A 19,931-nucleotide genomic window follows, 5' to 3' on the forward strand; every position below is an offset into this window, starting at 1 on the left:
GAGAAGGAGGAAGACCCTGAGCCCAGGTGGAGGAGTAAGCATGGCCTGCGTAGCAGACACAGAGACACGAGAAGGAGGGCAATGAAGAAGGAGCTGGAGAGAAACAGGGGGAAGGGTTGTCAGGCCATGCCTTGGACCCAGGTGGGCCTGACGACCTCAGATCTGTGGTCTCCCCAAGCCTGAGGTTTTTCCGGCATTGCTCTATAACCTGGAAGAAGGGACAGGGAGAGGGTACAAAGTTTGGGTTGTTTAGAACAGGTACCAGGGAAGGAAAAAGTGATTAGAGTTGAAGGCATTGACAGGTAGTTGAAATAGCGGTTGATGAGTAGGGGCTTATTGGGAGGGGAGGAAGTGAAACCAGAAGAGGAGAAGATGGAGGAAATGAGAGGCCCGGAGTGCCTGGCTGGCTTAGTTGGAGGAACATGCAACTCCTGACCTCAGAGTCATGAGTTCAATCCCCACGTTGGGTGCAGAGATTACTTAAATAAATAAATATTTTTTAAAATATATTTTAAAAATATTTTTTTAAATATTAAAAAAATAAATAAATATTTTAAAAACTGGGAGCCACCTGGGTGGCTCCATTGGTTAAGTGTCCAACTTCAGCTCAGGTCATGATCTTGTGGTCCGTGAGTTCCAGCCCCACATCGGGCTCTGTGCTGACAGCTCAGAGCCTGGAGCCTGCTTCAGATTCTGCGTCTCTCTCTCTGCCCTCCCCCGCTCATGCTCTGTCTCTCTCACTCTCAAAAATAAATTAATATTTAAAAATTAATTAATTAATTAATTTAAAAAAATGAAAGGCTGGAGGCACAGGTGGAACAAGTGAGAGCTTTGGGGGCTGGAGCTTGTGGTCAGGCTGGATCTGGGGCTGAAGGTTACTAATCCACTCCTCTTTTCCTTACAGACAGAGCACTTAAGATTCTTCTGGCACTGTTCCTTTCAATGATTCCACAGTTTTTCTGAAAGCCTATTGTGTGGTAATCCAAACTGTCTTGTAAAGGGAAGCTTGTGTAGGTTGCTTTCACCTAGCAGAAGATAAATTCTCATGAGGCTGTATTCAAACAGCGTTCTCATCTGCCCACCTCAGCAGCATACTTGACACTCCATTTTTCAACAGAAAAAGTTCTCATGGCCTTTCGCCAGCAATTTCAATTTCACGTCTTCGAATCCATTCTTACTGGTGTGTTTTATACGTGTGTGCAACAGCCTCTGTGCTAGGCTAGTCATTTTAATGCCATTTGCAGCCATAAGAGGAACAACATCAACAGGAGGCTGGTTAAATAAATAATGGCGCTTCTGTGCAATGAAATACCATTGTATCCATAACAAGAACAAGAAAAAATTTTAAGTACTGATATGAACTGGTTTCAAATGTGTATTGTTTGAAATGAAAATGGAAATAAGGTGCAGAACAATGTGTGTGGTGTTTCATCATTTGTGTAAAAATAAAAATGCATATGCACTTAGAAACTAGAAACTAGTCCCTCCTGGGACAGGGATGCGGCATAGAGACAGGAGGGAGGCTTATTTTTCCCAGATACCCTTGTATACACTTTTTATCTTTATCATTTTGTGTCCTTTTAGCCTTAGCATTTTGAGAGTGAGAACACTCACCTGTTACTGCCTGGAGGACAGGGGAAACTTCAGCCTAAGGAATGAAGCCCTAATAGTGTAATTTTAGGACTTGACCCTCCCAGGACTCCTCAGAGGTCACTGCACTGTCAATCTCTCAAGTATGTCTTGGAGCTCATGGAAGACCTGTTCCAGTTCTAAACAACTGGACACAAAGGATTGGCCTCTGGAAATGGTCTCTGTATAGACACCTCCCCTATCTATTACTCAGCTACTTGGCAACCAGGGCACAGCTAAGCGTCAAAACTTTTTTTATAAGATATTTTCTCTCATTTATTTATTTATTTATTTTGAGAGAGAGAGAGAGAGAGACTGCAAACAAGGGAGGGGGCAGAGAGAGAGAGAGAGGGAGAGAGAGAGAATGCCAAGCAGGCTCTGTGCTGCCAGTGTAGAGCCTGATGTGGGGCTTGAACTCACGAATCATGATACCATGACCTGAGCTAAAATCAAGAATTGGATGCCTAACAGACTGAGCCATGCAGGCACCCCAAAAATTTTCTTAATGACTCTGAAGTGTCACCAAAATGTCACTGATGCTCATGCATTTCTTTCATCCTCACTCACAGCTCATTTTCCCTTTGTGGGGACTCACTTGGCTCCACAGAGTTGGGGTGGAGATTATTTTAAACTGAAGACATTTGAGATGCAGCCAATGCAGAAAGAAGCCTTTTTTGAGCTTCCCTTATCTGACCTAAAGACAGAACCTTTGGAGAGTGAAGTTGCCATAAAACTCCCCCCAAGGAAGACCAGTCACTGGATGAGAAATTGCATAAAGAAACACTATTGCAAACTGTCCTACCTTCCATTTGTTTCCCTAAAAGTCCATTTGTCTTCCCTAAAAAAGGCCCGTTTGTTCATTCCATAGACGCCCTTTCCCCTGTTAAGTTGGTATATAAACCCCTGTTTCCGGCTGTTCAGGGAGCCTGCTCATCTGAATGCTCCCACATGCATGTGAATAGTTTTCTTCTCTCCTGTTAATCCTGTTAATCTCCTGTTGTCAGTTAACCTGCAGGCCCCTGACTACTGGACCTAAGTTGGCATAGGAAAAGTTCACTCCCTTGCCAGGTTTTAACCAAGTTTGGTTAACAGGTTTCCAAACCCAAAGGAGGAAAGAGATAGCAAATTACAAGGGGAGAGGAATGTTACTTCAGACAGGAGCCTTCCTTCAGCTTACGGGGTGACAGATGACAACCTAACTGTTGAGGCAGAGACAAAAACATCTATTTAAGAAAAAACAAAACAATAACCACCTCCAAGAAGTCCAGGTCGTTAGCCGTTCCCCACATCTGTTCGGGTGTCACAAGGGCATCTGGAGTTGCCAGAAAGCCCAGCCACTGGGGTCTGTAGCCAAGGCCCTTGTTTTAGTACAAAGGGCTAAATTCTCCTCAGGCTTGGGGTTCTCTGATGGAGAAGATGGGCACCAGACACTGCACTGCAGGAAGATGTAAACCCTGTAAGCTCTCTGAGGCTTAGAGGGATCCACTCCATTGCCTAGACATCTTGGCTTCTATGAATGACTCATTGCTTCCAGGTTTCACTTCAGATAAAAGGATGGGGCAGGATGAAGGGATGTATGTTCAATGTTTAGACAATTATAAGATCACAGAATTCAACCAAATAGGACAAAGGAAGATCAGCTTGCCCCTGTGGGGCTCTTGAATGAGCCCAGTAGGGGAGTGGTCTGTCCTGCCCCAGCAGCACAGTGACTCAAAGATAGGGTCCAAATTCTTGCTCTGCAAAAACCTCTAGATAAACAGTCACCTAACTCTCTGTGCCTCTGTTTTATCTTCTGTACAATGGGAATAACAACTGTTAAACTCCCAGCATTACCAAATCATTGCGTTGATTTAAATCAACTCATTTTTTTTAATATTTTTATTTATTTTTGAGACAGTGAGAGACAGAGCATGAGCAGGGGAGGGGCAGAGAGAGAGGGAGACACAGAATCCGAAGCAGGCTCCAGGCCCTGAGATGCCAGCACAGAGCCCGACACGGGGCTTGAACTAACAGACCGCAAGATCATGACCTGAGCCGAAGTCGGACGCTCAACCAACTGAGCCACCCAGGCGCCCCTTAAATCAACTCATTTTAACAAACGTCTGTTGAGAATCTGTATGCCCGGTATGGTGCAAGGTACACCCTGCAGAGAACAGAAAAAAGAATAAAACACAGTCTTTAACATCAGAGAGCTCATAATCTGGCAGGACCAAATTAACTAATAGATGGTGTGAAATAATAGAAAACATATATTAGTCTCTGCCCCCGGTTCCTGACACAGAGCTCCTGAAACCCTTATAATTTCCTGGGTGGCAGGAGTGAATTTTGTTTTAATGAGGTGATGCAAGGTGGGCTCCTGAATGGAAACACCAAGCCATGATTAGAAACTTGGAATTTCTAGGGGCGCCTGGGTGGCGCAGTCGGTTAAGCGTCCGACTTCAGCCAGGTCACGATCTCGCGGTCCGTGAGTTCGAGCCCCGCGTCGGGCTCTGGGCTGATGGCTCAGAGCCTGGAGCCTGTTTCCGATTCTGTGTCTCCCTCTCTCTCTGCCCCTCCCCCGTTCATGCTCTGTCTCTCTCTGTCCCAAAAATAAATAAACGTTGAAAAAAAATTTTTTTTTTTTAAAAATTAAAAAAAAAGAAACTTGGAATTTCTAGCCTCAACCCCAACTGCCATTCTCTTGAGAAGAGGAGGGGCTGAAAATGGAGTTGATGATTGATTATGCCTATGTAATGAAGTTTCCATAAAAATCTCAATAGTTTGGGGTTTGGAGAGCTTCTGGGTTGGTGAACCTGTGGGGATTTGGGGAGAGTGGCCCATTGAGATAGCAGGGAAGCCCCACTCCCTTTTCTTCTTTTCCATCTGGCTGTTCTTGAGGTTTTCTTTTCATAATAAACTGGTAATGTAGTGAGTGAAGTGTTTCTCTAAGTTCTGTGCACCTCACTAGGAAATTAATCAAGGCTGGATGCTGAGCAGGGAGTTTGGGGAACCTCTGGTATATCAGAAGTGCAGGTAACAACCTGGGTTTGTGACTGGTGTCTCAAGTCCAAGGAGGGCTCATCAGAATCTCCAACCTACATCCAGTGGATCAGAAGCACAGGTGACAACCTGAACTTGAAACTGGCATCTGAAGTGTAGGCAGTGCAGTGTGGGGTGGTCTTGTGGGACCAAATCCTCAGCCTGTGGAATCTGAAGCTGTCTCTGGATAAACAGTGTCAGAATTGAGATGAATTGTAGGATACCCAGCTGGCCTCCTGAGAATTGCTTGTTGTGGGTCCCAGAGCACATTTGATTTTATTATTTTTTTAAATTTTAATATTTATTTGTTTTTGAGAGAAAAAGAGAGAGAGAGATCGCTCACACAAGTGGGGGAGGGGCAGAGAGAGAGGGAGACAAAGAATCTGAAGCAGGCTCCAGGCTCTGAGCTGTCAGCACAGAGCCTGATGCGGGGCTCCAACTCACAAACTGCGAGATCATAACCTGAGCCGAAGAGGAAACTCAACAGACTGAGCCACCCAGGCGCTCCTCAGAGCACATTTTAGATAGGAGTGCTGGGGTGCCTGGGTGGCTCTGTGGGTTGAGCTTCTGACTTTGGCCCAGGTCATGATCTCACAGCCCTGCGTTGGGCTCTTTGCTAACAGCTCAGAGCCTGGAGCTTGCTTCAGATTCTGTGTCTCCCTCTCTCTCTCTGCCCCTCCCCCGTTCATGCTCTGTCTCTCTCTGTCTCAAAAATAAATAAACATTAAAAAAAAAACTTTTTAGATAGGATAGTGCTTTAGGGGCGCCTGACTGGCTCAGTCAGTAGAGCATGCAACTCTTGATCTCAGGGTTGTGAGTTCAAGCCTCACATTGGGCTTGGACTCTACTTAAAATAATTAATTAAATGGGAAAGTGCTTTAGAAAAGAAAAGTGTCAGCACTTTTTCTGGAAGCCTAGAGGTTGTAGTAACACTTTTTAAAAATGTTTATTTATTTATTTTGATTGAGAGAGAAAGGGAGAGTAAGGGAGGGGCAGAGAGAGAGGGAGAGTGAGAATCCCCAGCAGGTTCTGTGCTGTCAGTGCAGATCCGGACACAGGGCTCAATCCCACGACCTCAAGATCATGACCTGAGCTGAAATCAGGAGTTGAATGCTTAACGGACTGAGCCACTGAGGTGCCCTGCTTATAGTGACCTTCTTACCAAAGGAGCAGCATATGTTAAAACCAGATTCAGCAAACTAAGGCCTATGGACTGAATCCAACTCAGAAGTTGTTCTTGTAAATAAAGGTTTTGTGGAACACAGCCACACCCATTCATACTATCTGTGGCTGCTTTTGCACACTAACAGCAGAATTGAGTAGTTGGTGCAAGGACTGTATAGCCCAGAAAACCGAAAATACTTTCTAGCTGGCCCTTTACAGTGCGGAAATGAACCAGGCAGCCAGCCGCCATCACATGTGGTTGGCAGCACAAAGGCACGCAGGGCAGTGAGAAGGTTTATGGTGGAAAAGGGAAGGCTTCAATGCACTCAGATTGGGGGCCATTGGCACAGGAGGCTGAAGATGAGCTACTAGAAGCAGGACAACCAACGAAGCTAGTTAGGGGCCTGTATTAGGCTTCTCCTGGTGAGTCTTAAGTCAGAAGCAGGGAAGCTGTTAGTTATTAATCAAATCCTGCCTGTTCTGGGGCAGTAGTTACCAGGGTTATTATTTGGCTTCCTTTTCTGGTTGCTAGAGGTGGTCCTCTGACCTCTAGAGAGCAAGCTGGCTTCCTGGGCTGGTTACTGCAGATCATGGGTTGGTTTCCTGGGCTGGATGCTCAGATTATGGATCAGAGTCCTATGTTTATATGTGACCTGGCCATTGTCCATTTGTATGTTCAGTCTCTCAACAGAGGAAGTTTGCTATTCCTGGATTTAAGGCTAAGTGTTTAAGTGAGTGCATTCTGGATTCTTGGGTTCGTTACTCAAGGCCTCTCTTAGTTCCTCATCTATACATTGGGATCATGACAATTCATACCTCAGGGTTTTAGAAGGATTAAGTTCATATAAATAATGAACCCAGCAGAGTGCCCGAGACATAGTGGGTCTCAGGGAAGGTTATTCACTGTATTATGACTGTCCCATGAAACTCAGAGCTCCTTCAAGGCAAGGTCTGCGGTATTGGTCCCAATCATCTCAGCTTCGATAAGAGGGTTGGGCACGTCACATAGCAGTTGCTCAATAAATACTTGATGAGTGAAGAAACAAGTCATGGGAAAACAGGGATAGACAGAATCTTGACAGCATATCTCAGAAAGAGGATAATCTCTTTAATTACTTAAAGAAAAAAAAAATCCCAGGCTTGGGGTCCCCATTCCCACCCTATGTCTAGACGATAGTCCTTTCTTGAAACTAAAGGAAGCCTGCTCCCCACCCTCTCTACCCGAGGAGGCCCCATGAGCGGGCAGTCTCTGATTCTCAATGATACATTGACTTTACTGCATTATTCAGGTGTTATTTTAATTACCAAAGGCTTTAAACTGCCTCTATGTCTTTTTGGGAGTCTTCCCACTCCTGTAATTGGTGCTGTGGAAATTGGTGTCAATATTTACAATCTGACTCAGTAGTTTTCGAAGCTGCCATGATCCTTCTAGTTAAGAAGAAACAACAGCCAGGCAAGATGTCTCTTCAACCTGCATCTTTGACCTTGACAGAGCCTGCCTTGCAGGGAAGAGGAAACTGGGAATCCAGCAGCTGCTGCAGGATCCTCCCCCAACCTCCAGTCCCTCTGCCTGGGGGCAGTGCCCTGTCCAAGGCCTACCACCCAAGAATCCATCTTTCGTGTAAACCTTCCCAAGAAGGAGATGCAGTTCTACCCTTTAAAACCAAGAGACCAGTGGTCCTGCCAATTCTATTTTCTAAAAGCCCCCAGAATCAGTGCCCTCCTCATCAGCCCATTTGCATTTGCCATGTTTCAGATCCTCATAACTTCTCCCTCAAGCTACAGCTATGCCCTTCTAACCCCAGTCTTCCTCTGCTCCACCCCAGCCCCTGGTCCAGTGGCATGACCCAAGTCGCTTTTCAGTTTGCAACCCTCCAAAGACTTCCCATCACCTACAGGTTAAAGTCCAAACCCTTAAGGTGGCATCCATGACCCTTCACTGAGCTGTAGTGGCCGGCTTTGTCTTTTCCACTCCTGCCTGACATCACTGCCTAGAGCCACTGTGCTGTCTGGTGTGGGAGCCACACGCTGCATGCAGCTCTTTAAATTTTAATTAAACTGAAATAAAATTAAAAATTTAGCTTCCCAGTTGCACTATCCACATTTCAAGTGCTTAATAGCTAGAGCTTACATAATGGATAGCACAGAGATAGAACATTTCCATCAACACAGAGAGTTTTGCTGGACACTCCTCTAGGAACACCCAAAGGTTTGTGTTTCTCTGCATACATCATGCTGTTCCACCCTGCCAGGTCTCTGCTCATGCCTCTGCTCAAAAGACCCTTCCTCTGCCCTTTCCACCTGGGTGATGCTTAAACACTCAACTTGACAGTCATCTCCAAGACACCCTAGTGAAGCCCCAGGCTGGGGTAAGTGCTGGGCTTCTGGGTTTTAATAGCTTCTCATATTGGTTAACCTTATCTGACCCCTACCATATGCTGACCTATCTGTCTCCTACCTGAAACTGAGTTCCTCCAGGGCAAGAACCGTGTCTTCGTGGGCCCTGTGTTCCCAGTGTCTGGCACAAAGAAGGTGTCTGTTACTGTTGGCTGAACTCATTTGAACAGAACTCTCAAAAGTGCATGACCACAGGGCAGTATTTATCTGTGTTTCAGTGAAGACTCTCAGGTAGAGAGAAAGTAGTCAAGAGGAAAGAGGATTTAATGGTTCGGTAACTGGGAAATCAGGGGTGGTTCTTGCTTCCTGCATGACTGGATCCAAGGGCTCAGAGCATGTTATCAGGGCCCTGGCCTCATCTCTCTGCTCTGTTGGTTCCCGTCTGCAGGCAAAGGGACCACGAGTAGTCTTGGTTCTAAACATCTCCAATTTTGCAACTTCCATGAAGAGAGAAATTCTCTCTGCCAACATCTATCTAGCAGTCTCCAGTAAGATGCTGTTTGGCCTTGCCTGGGTCATGTGCCCTTCCTGAATGAATCACGGTGGACTGCAGAAAGTAGTAGAAGGCTATATCACTGTGGCTCATGCATCTGTTCCTGGGGTGAGAGTGGGATTGATAAATATCATCATGATTGGCAGTTCCTCAGGCCACTTGGAAAAAGGTGTCACCCAAAGGAACCAGAAGAATGGGTTGGAGAAATGCTGGGAGACAGGAGGATCAGCTGGCCTGGCTGCCTGCTCTGTGAGCCGGACTCAATCTTGTATTCTGTTGCTCTTAGCACTTTCCCCATGTGGACCAGAGCCTTGGGGGAGTCCAACCACCCTCAGGTTTCAAGCTACCAGTTGGCAGAGTGCCTGGGTGTCTCAGTTGATTAAGTTTCAGACTCTTGATTTCGACTCAGGTCATGATCTCATGGTTTGTGAGTTGGAGACCTGCATCAGACTCTGTGCTGACAGTGCAGAGCCTGCTTGGGGGTCTCTCTTAGCCTCTCTCTCTCAAAATAAATAAATAAACTTAAAAAAATTTTTTTAACACAAGTTACCAATTGGCAGACAGCAAAGGGTCTGGAACTTGGAAGGTTTCTTTGGCCTGGATGGAGCTTCTAAGAATGCCAGCCATATTCTTGAAAGATCTCCTGTAGAATTTACAACTCTGGGTACATACCCCACATTGGGGAATAAAAATTCCCTCCACCCTTCAAGATTCTTTTGGCTGGTCTAAGAAGTAAATTGACATGAGAGAGATTAACAGGAAAAAAATCAAATTTAATTACATACATACCAGGCTCCCTAAGGATACAAGGCCCACAGGCAGTCAGGCAAGTGAGGCTTATCTGCCATCCAGAGCTAAGAAGGGGGTGGGGGTCGGTGTCAGACTTCCAAAGGGAAGGAAGACAATTCACAGAAGGTGAAAAAAAATAAGCATTTGGTAACCGAATGTTTGCTGTGCCATCCAGAAATGTTGGGACATGGAGAGGAACTGTAACAAAGAGACTGCTAGGTTCCTCCCTGTCTACCACCCTAGTTCATATACTGTAGTATCTATGTGATGGCTCCCTTCCTGGAGCAGGTCCTCCATCTATATTCTTTGAGGCAGGTGGGGGGCAGGCAAAAAGAAAAACTTAAGTCTTCTGTTTCTTAAAAATAATCAGCCCAAAATAATTTGTATGCCAAAAAGACACATTTTGGAGTTGCAAATTTTGCTCCCCTATACCCACAAGCTGTTGCAACCTCCTTTTCTTCTTCCTTTTTAAAAATTTAAGATATAATTTACATACAGTAAAATTCACCCTTTATACTGTTTAGTATTGTGAGCTTTGACTACAGTCATTCGTCACAGTCAAAAAATAAAACTGTTCCTTCAGCCACAAAAAAAATTCCCTGTGTCCCTTTGTGGTCAACCTTTATCCCCAACCCAGTCCCTGGCAACTGTTGATCTGTTTTCTGTCCCTATAGTTTTGCCTTTTCCCAAATGCCATATAAATGGAAACATACAGTATGTCCCCTTGAGTCTGGCTTCTTTCACTTAGCATAAGGCAATTAAGATTCATCCATGCTTTTCCATACATCAAGAGTTCATTCCTTTTCATTGCCAATAGCATTGTGTTGTATGGATGCATCACCTTTTATTTATTTATGCTCTACCTGAAGGGCATTTGGATTTCTAGTTTTGGGCAATTATGAATACAACTGCTATACACAGAATTTCATTTCTCTTGGGTAAAAAGTTGGGCATGTGTTTTCTCGGTTGTATGGTAAATGTTCAACTTTATACAAAACTGCCAAACTTTTTCTGAAAAGGCTGTATCATTTTGCATTCCTATCAGCAATGTACAAGCATGCTAGTTGCTTTGTATCCTCACTGAAACTTGGGTTCGTTGGGTTTTTAATTTTAGCCATTCTAATAGGTGTGGCGGATCTCAGTGTGGTTTAAATTTGCATGTTGCCAATGACTAATAATGTTGAACATTTTTGCATGTGATTTTTTGCCATCCATATATTGGTTTGGGGGAAGCATCTGTTCAAATAGCCACTTTTAAATATTTAAAAAAATTTTTTTAATGTTTATTTATTTTTGAGAGACAGAGTGCTAACAGGGGAGCACTCAAGAGAGAGAGGGAGGCACAGAATCTGAAGCAGGCTCCAGGCTCTGACGTGTCAGCACAGAGCCCGATGCAGGGCTTGAACCCATGAACTGTGAGATCATGACATGAGCTGAAGTCAGACACTTAACCAACTGAGCCACCCAGGCGCCCCTTATACCCACTTTTAAAAGTTAGGTTGTTTTTTCATTGAGTTTTGTGAGTTCTTTGTATATTCTGGATTCCTTTATCAGATGTACATTTTGCAAACATTCTCTCCCAGTTTGTGGCTTGTCTTTTCACTTTTTAAACAGTATCTCTTGAATAAAAGAAAATCTTAATTTTGATAAAGTCTAGGTTCTTAATTTTTTCCTTTATAGATTATGCTTTTCACATCACATCTCAGAAATCTCAGTGTAACCCAAGGCTGCAATGCTTCCTCCTAGAAGTTTAATATTTATGTCTATGATCTTTTCAAGCTCATTTTTTATAGGGTACACAGTATGGATTGAGGTTCACTTTTTTCGTACGGATATCTAATTGTTACAGCACTATTCCTTGAAAAGCCTACACTTTCTCCATTGAATTACATCTTTGTCGAAAATCAAGTGACCCTATGTATGTGGATCTCTTCCTGGACTCTCTCTTCTGTTCCACTGATCTGTCTCTCCTTTTTCTGATGCCACACTGTCTTGACTACTATAGCTTATGGGAAAGGTGGAAATCAGGTGGTGTGGACTTTCCAACATTGTTCTTGTTCAAAATTGCTTGGACTATTCTGGTTCTTTTGCTTTTTCACAAAAATCTTAGCATCTGCTTGCAGACTCCACTTTTGTCTTAAAGAACCCATAGACTTACAGGTTCTGCCTGATCAGAATCCACAGCACTGCTCATGATTTATCAAGAGGTGGTTCTAGTGTAAGGGAGACGGTTAGAGCAAGACTCTGAAACCTGATGGCTCAGACTCAAATCCTAGCTCCAAATCTCACTAGAACATGGGAAAGTTTCTTGACCTCCCTGTGCCTCAATGTCTGCTGTAAAATGAAGAAAATGGTAATGCATATTTCATGGGATTGTTGTGAAAACTGTAATAACATGTGGAAAACAGAATAGTACCTGGAACGTAGGAAGCTATTATTTGTACTAGCTTTACTTACCTCTGTTTTTCTGCTTCTCTCACACTTGTGCTAACGTTCCACAATCACTGAACTGCGGATTTTTCTTTCCAGGACATGTCTCCAGTTTTTAAGCCATTTAATAGCCAGCTTATCACATTGCCAGGGCCCTCCTGGAAGTTTAATGTACAGCTAGCTATTCTTTGTGGCTTCACCTAGGCTGTTCCCTCAGATTTTACAGAAATCGGCTTTGTGAGCTGTATCATTTGGCCAGTAGTGAAAGGCCGAGCTGAGCTGCACCTTCTGTGTCCCACACCATCGAGGCTGAAGGCTGAGCCACAGTTATGGACCCCACAACAAGCAAGCGAGGCCTGTGCCTTTCCATTGGCCTGCCATATCCCCACAGGCAGGGGCTTGATCACCTGGATCCATCAGAGGCTCCTCAACAGTGGGAACCACTTCCCTCATAGGATCAGGAGTGGTGTGCAAATAAAGTCCCAGTGTCCCTGATCCACGAGGGCTCCCCTAGAGGGTTTTCAGACCTTTCCCACTAGAATGGAAGGCTCAAAGCTGGGGGGCTATATCTGTTCCAATGCTACTTTTCTACTAAATATTTTAATAATTTTTACAATCATAGTTCTAAAATGGATTGCTTTATCACTACCATCTTGAAAAGAACTCAGCCGTGGAGCACCTGGCTGGCTCAGTCAGAAAAACATGCAACTCTCGATCTTGAGGCTGTGAGTTTGAGCCCCACGTTGGGTGTAGAGATTTCTTTTTTTTTTTTTTTAATGTTTTAAGAGGTTTATTTATTTATTTTGAGAGAGAGAGTACAAGCAGGGAAGGGGCAGACAGAGGGAGAGAGAGAACCCCAAGCAGGCCCCACATTGTCAGCACAGAGCTTGACACGGGGTGTGAACTCATGTGAGATCATGACCTGGTCCAAGATCAAGAGTCAGATGCTTAACCAACTGAGCACCTAGGTGCCCCAAGATTTAATATTTTTTAAATTTTTTAAATGTTTTATTTATTTTTAAGAGAGAGACAGACAGAGCATAAGTTAGGGAGGGGCAAAGAGAGAGGGAGACACACAGAATCCAAAATAGGCTCCAGGCTCTGAGCTGTCAGCACAGAGCCCCACGCGGGACTGGAACTTGGGAACAATGAGATCATGACCTAGGCTGAAGTCAGACGCTCAACCGAGCCACCCAGGCTCCCCTAATATTGTTTTTTTGTTTTTGTTTTTTTAAGTAATCAACCTTCCTTTGATAATTCAAAACCACAGTCATGTCCACCAGTGGTTATACTATGACGTCATGAGTGGGGCCATTTAAGGCACATGGGCTGTTTGCACCCTTCCCTAATGTCTCAATTACCCTCCTATGGATTAAGTGCATGGGCTTGCCAATGCTTACCTGTTTTAGGCCCCATCTCTTAGGTTCTCTAAACTGAGAAATTAACCTGAATACTTTCAATATCCCATTATTAATGACAGTACAATAAGGGAAAAGCAGGCCCTGAGAGCCAGCAGCTGATCTGGCACCCAGAGGTAGGTTGTGGTATTCCATTGTTGAACATAAAAGGTCTCACAGAACATCAACATCAGACAAGACCACTTTGTGAGCCGAGACAGAGCATGACCACAAACAAAACCGTTCATCCCATAATCATGTCAGAACACAGACCGGACATTGGCCAAACCACAAGAATGACCAAACATCTCTCCAATTTGTCTAACACAAGTGGTTTCTGTGCTTTACCAATTACAGCCTTAGTCTCCACTGTCCTCCTGTCTTCTAGATCAGAGATATGATAGAATTTACCTCCATTTTCTGACACTGCCTCATTCAGAACAAAACCCTGCTTCTTTGAATACTCCTCAAAATCACCCACACTAGCCCAGATCCTTAATAAGTCCTCAGGATATAGTTCTGCATACTGTGAGATACAGTTCCTTAGTCAGGATACCAGTGGGATTACAGGAAAGACAGCAGGGCCATTAGGAAAGCTTTCTGTGTTCCTCAAGTCCCAAACCTTTTAGAAACCTGTGGATGAGAAGTAACCAGTGAATATTTTATACATTTTTAAAAAATGTTTATTTATTTATTTTGAAAGAGAGTGAGCATGAGCAGGGGAGGGACACAGAGAAGGGGAGAGAGAGAGACCCAACCAGGCTCCACACTGTCATCATGGAGCCCGACTAGGGGCTTGAACACACGACTTGCAAGATCACCACCTGAGCTGAAACTAAGAGACAACCAACTGACTAAGCCACCCAGGCACCCCTCTTTTATAGATTTTGAATCAATACAAAATCCATTTGGAAGATCACTATCTCCCTCTTGCCCACCCACCATCACCCTGCTCCAGATTATCCTCAGAGAGGGATGCATTCAGTTCTATTGCAATAAGGAGAAGAAAAAAATTTAACTGCTTCAAAAAATTATTGGTAAAACCATGTCTGCCAACAGAGATTGCTTCAATAATGGAGCCCAAAATAGAGTGAGCAAATAAAACTGCTGAGACATCTATGGTTTAGTTTCAGCTAGCATTCCCCGCTATTTAGAAGACATAAAAATGATCTTTGCAATGAGCAAGTAGCATTCTATTTCCATCAGAGAAGAATTCTCATTTAGCCCATTTCACTTCCTTTATGAAACAGGAAGCAAACACCTCACTTTTCAAAGGTGGTCGTATATGAAACCACATCTGAGATTAAATATGAGGCTGTTGAGTCTGTTACAGCTAAAAATTTTGAAACTTTGGCTAATGTTTTTTTTTTAAGTTTACTTATTTACTTTGAGAGAGGGAGAGAGAGAGAGAACATGTGTGAGTGGGAGAGGAGCAGAGAGAGAGAGAGAGAGAGAGGAGAGGGAGAGAATCCTAAGCAGGCTCCACGCTCAGCACAGAGCCTGGCATGGGGCTCGATCTCAGGCACCATGAGATCTTGACCTGAGCCGAAATCAAGAGCCACCCAGGTGCCCCTCAGCTAATGTTTTAATGTAAGAAAAGAGAATTGATGGTCCAGATGATGTACTTCATTTCAGTCTTCTGTTCCCAGGGTCATTTCAGAAAGAATATAGGGCCATTTAGGCAGAGAGGAAGTTTGCATTTCATCCTGAATTGGGGACGGAACAAGTCTGGACCCCAGCCACAGGGGTGCTGCCCCCTCTTCTTTCACTTGCTCAGAAACTCGGTGGATCAGGAAGAAGCCCCAGACCGGAAGCCCACAGTAATTTTCTATCATCCTGCAGGCTGTATTCCTAGCTGCTCTGCCTCTACAGTGCCCTGTATCTGCTTAAGAACAGGAGGAAATAATTACTTTCTCCTATATGGCAGTGTTCTCTTTTCTTCATTCCTTATTGAGCTATCATTAAGTCATGGGATTCTCTGGGGAAATCACTTTAATCTCTTCCAGGTTGTCTCACACTCCCCTGAAGGTGATTCACATGCATCCAGGCAATATTTCACTACTGGATCAGGGAATGAACTGTTAGAAAACCTCATTTGCTGTTTGACTTTTGGTTTTGGTTCAGGTCATGATCTCGCAGTTTCGTCAGTTGTAGCCACAGATCATGCCCGCTGACCACATGGAGCCTGCTTAGGATTCTCTCTCTCCCTCTCTCTCTGCCCCTCCCCAGCTCACGCTCTGTCTCTCTCAAAATAAATAAATAAACACACACACACACACACACACACACACACACACACACACACACAACTCCCTCCTACAGATTCCACCAGCAGCTGGACTCCTGACATCTTCCATGATGTACAGTATTAGGATTCAGGAGCAAACAGTCAAGAAAGAATTCTTGAGATGTCTTAAGGTGTAAAAAGGTGGTTTTATTAAAGTACAGGGACAGGACCCGTGAGCAGAAAGAGCTGCACTGGGGTTGTGAAGAGTGACTGATCATATACTTTTAAGTTGGGAGGGGGTTAGGGACGGCATAAGTCTCTAAATTTTGGAAGCAAGGTTTCCAGGACCTTGAGGGGCTAGTTGCTGTTAGGAAAATGTCACTTACTACTGTCTAGTAAAATCTCAGTCATGAGACCCTTCAGATGTATCTCAGTGGGCCATATATGCTTGGAGGATGATTGCTAACATATTTCATTGAGGGGTGGAGATAAAAGAATTTTCTAAAGGGATTTTTACAGGATCCTGGAGATGGGGCTAATGTCAAGCTATGGCTGCCTATTGCTTCTAGCAAAGTATTAACATTGAGGCAGCAAAGGTCTTTGAGGAAGGTCACTCTGCCTGTCTCAAGTACTTGTCAGTGGGCTGTAAGTTGCAAGGAAGTTTATTTTTTTTTCTAAATTTCTTTTGCCTTTGTTCTCCACATCATTCAGGACCATTCCTATTCTCAACTTTTCTATCTGTGAAATGGACATCATCAGAGGTTGGGTTAGCCTGCAGTTTTTGAAGAGCCATGAATTGGAAGGGATGTTGGAGAGCCAAGGTATTTCCAGAGGATGGAGAAGGATTATGAATTTTTTCTCTTGAGATCCCACAACTTAACTGTATATGCCTAGAAATAATTATTAATATACTCTATTTTCCTACAGCAATATGATAGAGTGTCTACTCCATTGACTTGACCCAGTCAAAGCTCACAAACCATGAAAGCTGGAAGGGACCTCAAGGGCCATTTAATTCAAGAGTTCTCAATTGTGGTTGCTCTTATAATCACTTACTGAGCTTTTTAAAAAGTACCCTACCTGGACCCCACCCCCAGAGCAATTATATCAGACTCTCTGGAGACAAATCAGAGCCTGCTTTCCTTAAACTCCTCAGAAGACTTCAGGGTCCAGCCAGAATTAAGCTTCAGTGATCTGGATAAAGGATAAGACAATTGGGGAAGGTTATGTGAGTCAAACCAAAGCCTCATGAAAAGGGGTCATATGGCTTGTGGCAGCCAAATGGAGGCAAAAGTCACACAAGGACCAGGAAGGTGGAGACCTACAGGACAGCCTCATCATCACCACCCAATCAACAAGTTTTATTTCTTAGTGTTTATTTTTGAGAGAGACAGAAAGAGAGAGAGAGCACAAATGGAGGAGGGACAGAGAGAGGGGGGGACAGAGGATCCGAAGCAGACTCCATGCTGACAGAGGAGAGCCTGATGTGGGGCTTGAACTTGTGAACCAAGAGATGGTGACCTGAGCAGAAATTAAGAGTCAGATGCTCCACCGACTAAGCCACCCTGGCACCACTCAATCAACAAGTTTTGTTTTTTGTTTGTTTGTTTGTTTATATTTTTAATATATGAAATTTATTGTCAAATTGGTTTCCATACAACATCCAGTGCTCATCCCAAAAGATGCCCTCTTCAATGCCCATCACCTACCCCCCCCCTCCCACCCCCATCAACCCTCAGTTTGTTCTCAGTTTTTAAGAGTCTCTTATGCTTTGGCTCTCTCCCACTCTAACCTCTCTTTTTTTTTTTCTTCCCCTCCCCCATGGGTTTCTGTTAAGTTTCTCAGGATCCACATAAGAGTGAAACCATATGGTATCTGTCTTTCTCTGTATGGCTTATTTCACTTAGCATCACACTCTCCAGTTCCATCCACGTTGCTACAAAAGGCCATATTTCATTCTTTCTCATTGCCTCGTAGTACTCCATTGTGGATATAAACCACAATTTCTTTATCCATTCATCAGTTGATGGACATTTAGGCTTTTTCCATAATTTGGCTATTGTTGAGAGTGCTGCTATAAACATTGGGGTACAAGTGCCCCTATGCATCAGTACTCCTGTATCCCTTGGGTAAATTCCTAGCAGTGCTACTGCTGGGTCATAGGGTAGGTCTATTTTTAATTTTTTGAGGAACCTCCACACTGTTTTCCAGAGTGGCTGCACCAGTTTGCATTCCCACCAACAGTGCAAGAGGGTTCCCGTTTCTCCACATCCTCTCCAGCATCTATAGTCTCCTGATTTGTTCATTTTGGCCACTCTGACTGGCGTGAGGTGATATCTGAGTGTGGTTTTGATTTGTATTTCCCTGATGAGGAGCGATGTCAATCAACGAGTTTTGAATACGTGCTCTGTGCCAAGCTCTTGACTAAGTACTGGGGTAAAAAGGTTATATAAATGAGTTACTCACTGTGCTCAAGAAGCAAACTATTTGCTGGTGGACTTGATCAAACACCAATAACTGGAGGAAGGGGAAAGGGGGCCTCATGCTTAAAGATGTTCACTGCAATATTATTTATAATAGTGAAAAACAGAAAGCAGTATCCAGTCGTAGGAGAATTCTTAAGTAAACACTAGGTTATATCTGCTTGATGCAATATTTGGAAGCCATTGACCCTGTTAAAAGATAAACTGAGGCATATTTAAAAATTTTAAGAGTTTATCTGAGCAAAAATCTATTGGAATCTGGAAGCACAAAACTGGAAGGGGTTGGAGGCTCCATGGATGGGAACTCAGGGAGAGACTTTGTAGAGAAAAGGCAGAAGTCAAGTAAGGAAATTATTGATTGGTTATAACTGAAAGCTAGTTGGCTGTTTGTGATTGGTTGTCCTTAGGTTTCAATTTAGTAACTTTGAGGCATTTGCTGACTTCGATCTTGGTTTCCTTATACATGCCCTTTGTGGGAAAGATAAGGTGACATTGTACACCAGGATGATCATAGATTATAGGCATGAGTAAAAGGCTACAAGGAAACACACCAAATGTTAACAGGTCTTGGGAACTGGGTGCTTCTGTTGCTGACAGTGGGCACTTCTTCTTTTTTATGTCTTCCTTCCTTTTCTCTTTTGATTATTTTTAAATGGGCCAGGCCTGGGAGTTGGAACTCATTTGGTAAAGGGTGGGGGCCATTCCTTGCCTCTGTCATCTTCAGAGTGCCCTGCAGATTGTATCTCATCAGTGCATCAACCCTCATCTGAAGACGTGGGCCCAGAAAGCCCTGCCAGGGATCTCCCACAGGGTTAGCTGGAGAGTCAGAGAGAGAAAGAACCCAGGTCTTCTGCATGTCACTTGGCATCTTGGTGGGTCTGCACAGTCTGAACACGTGGGCAACCTGAGGGAGGCTGTGATGATGGAGGGTGCCCATTCGAGGGCAAGAGGGCATTGGGCTTGTCCCCAGATATCGGGGCTGGATCCCCACCCTCCTCATCCTCCCATGCAGGAATGGAGACACCTGAGCAGAACTTCCAACCATGTGATGCGGGGGGGGGGGGGGGTGCCTATAGGACACCTGCTCCTTGAAATGACCATCAAAATGGTCAAAGTTAAGTCTGTTCTCAACATGACAAGGCAGAACACTACCTCACCAGAGTCTTAGGAGCATCTAGAGGAGGAAGGGCCAACACTGGTTTAAAGTGGATATGTTGGGGGCACCTAGATGGCTCAGCCAGTTAAGCATCCACCTCTTCATGTCGCCTCAGGTTGTGATCTCGAGTTGGTGAGATCAAGTCCTGCGACAGGCTCTGCTTGAGATTCTCTCTTTCCTTCTCTCTCTCTGCACCTCCCCAGCTCATTCTCTCTCTCTCTCTCTCTCTCTCTCTCAAAATAAATAAACTTAAAAAAAATAAGGTGGATATTTCGGTGCATGGACTTGATTAGAACCAGGTGAGGGTCATGTTATAGGAGTTTAGGATTTATGGACACAGAAAGGCAAGGGTTTGGAGGCAAAGATTTTGAAGAGTCTTGGGTAGTAAACTGTCTTTTGATATTCCCTATTAAACCAGAGTTTCTTAACTTTTTTTTTAATGTTTATTTTTGAGGGAGAGAGAAAGAGAGAGCACATGTGCTTGCACATGAGAGTGGGGGAGGAGCAGAGAGAGAGTGGAGGACAGAAGATCTGAAGTGGGCCCCATGCTGAGGACAGAGAGCCTAACAACAGACAACCAGAAGTGTTGACTGGAACTCACAAACGGTGAGCCCAAGTTGGATGCTTAACTAGCTGAGCCACCCAGGCACCCTTAAATCAGTTTCTTAACCTTGGTACTTTTGACATTTTGGGCTAAATAATTCTCTGTGGCTATCCTGTGCATCATAGGATATTAACAGAATCCCCA

Source organism: Lynx canadensis, chromosome A3 (genome assembly GCF_007474595.2).
Source record: "Lynx canadensis isolate LIC74 chromosome A3, mLynCan4.pri.v2, whole genome shotgun sequence".
Taxonomy (NCBI): Eukaryota; Metazoa; Chordata; class Mammalia; order Carnivora; family Felidae; genus Lynx; species Lynx canadensis.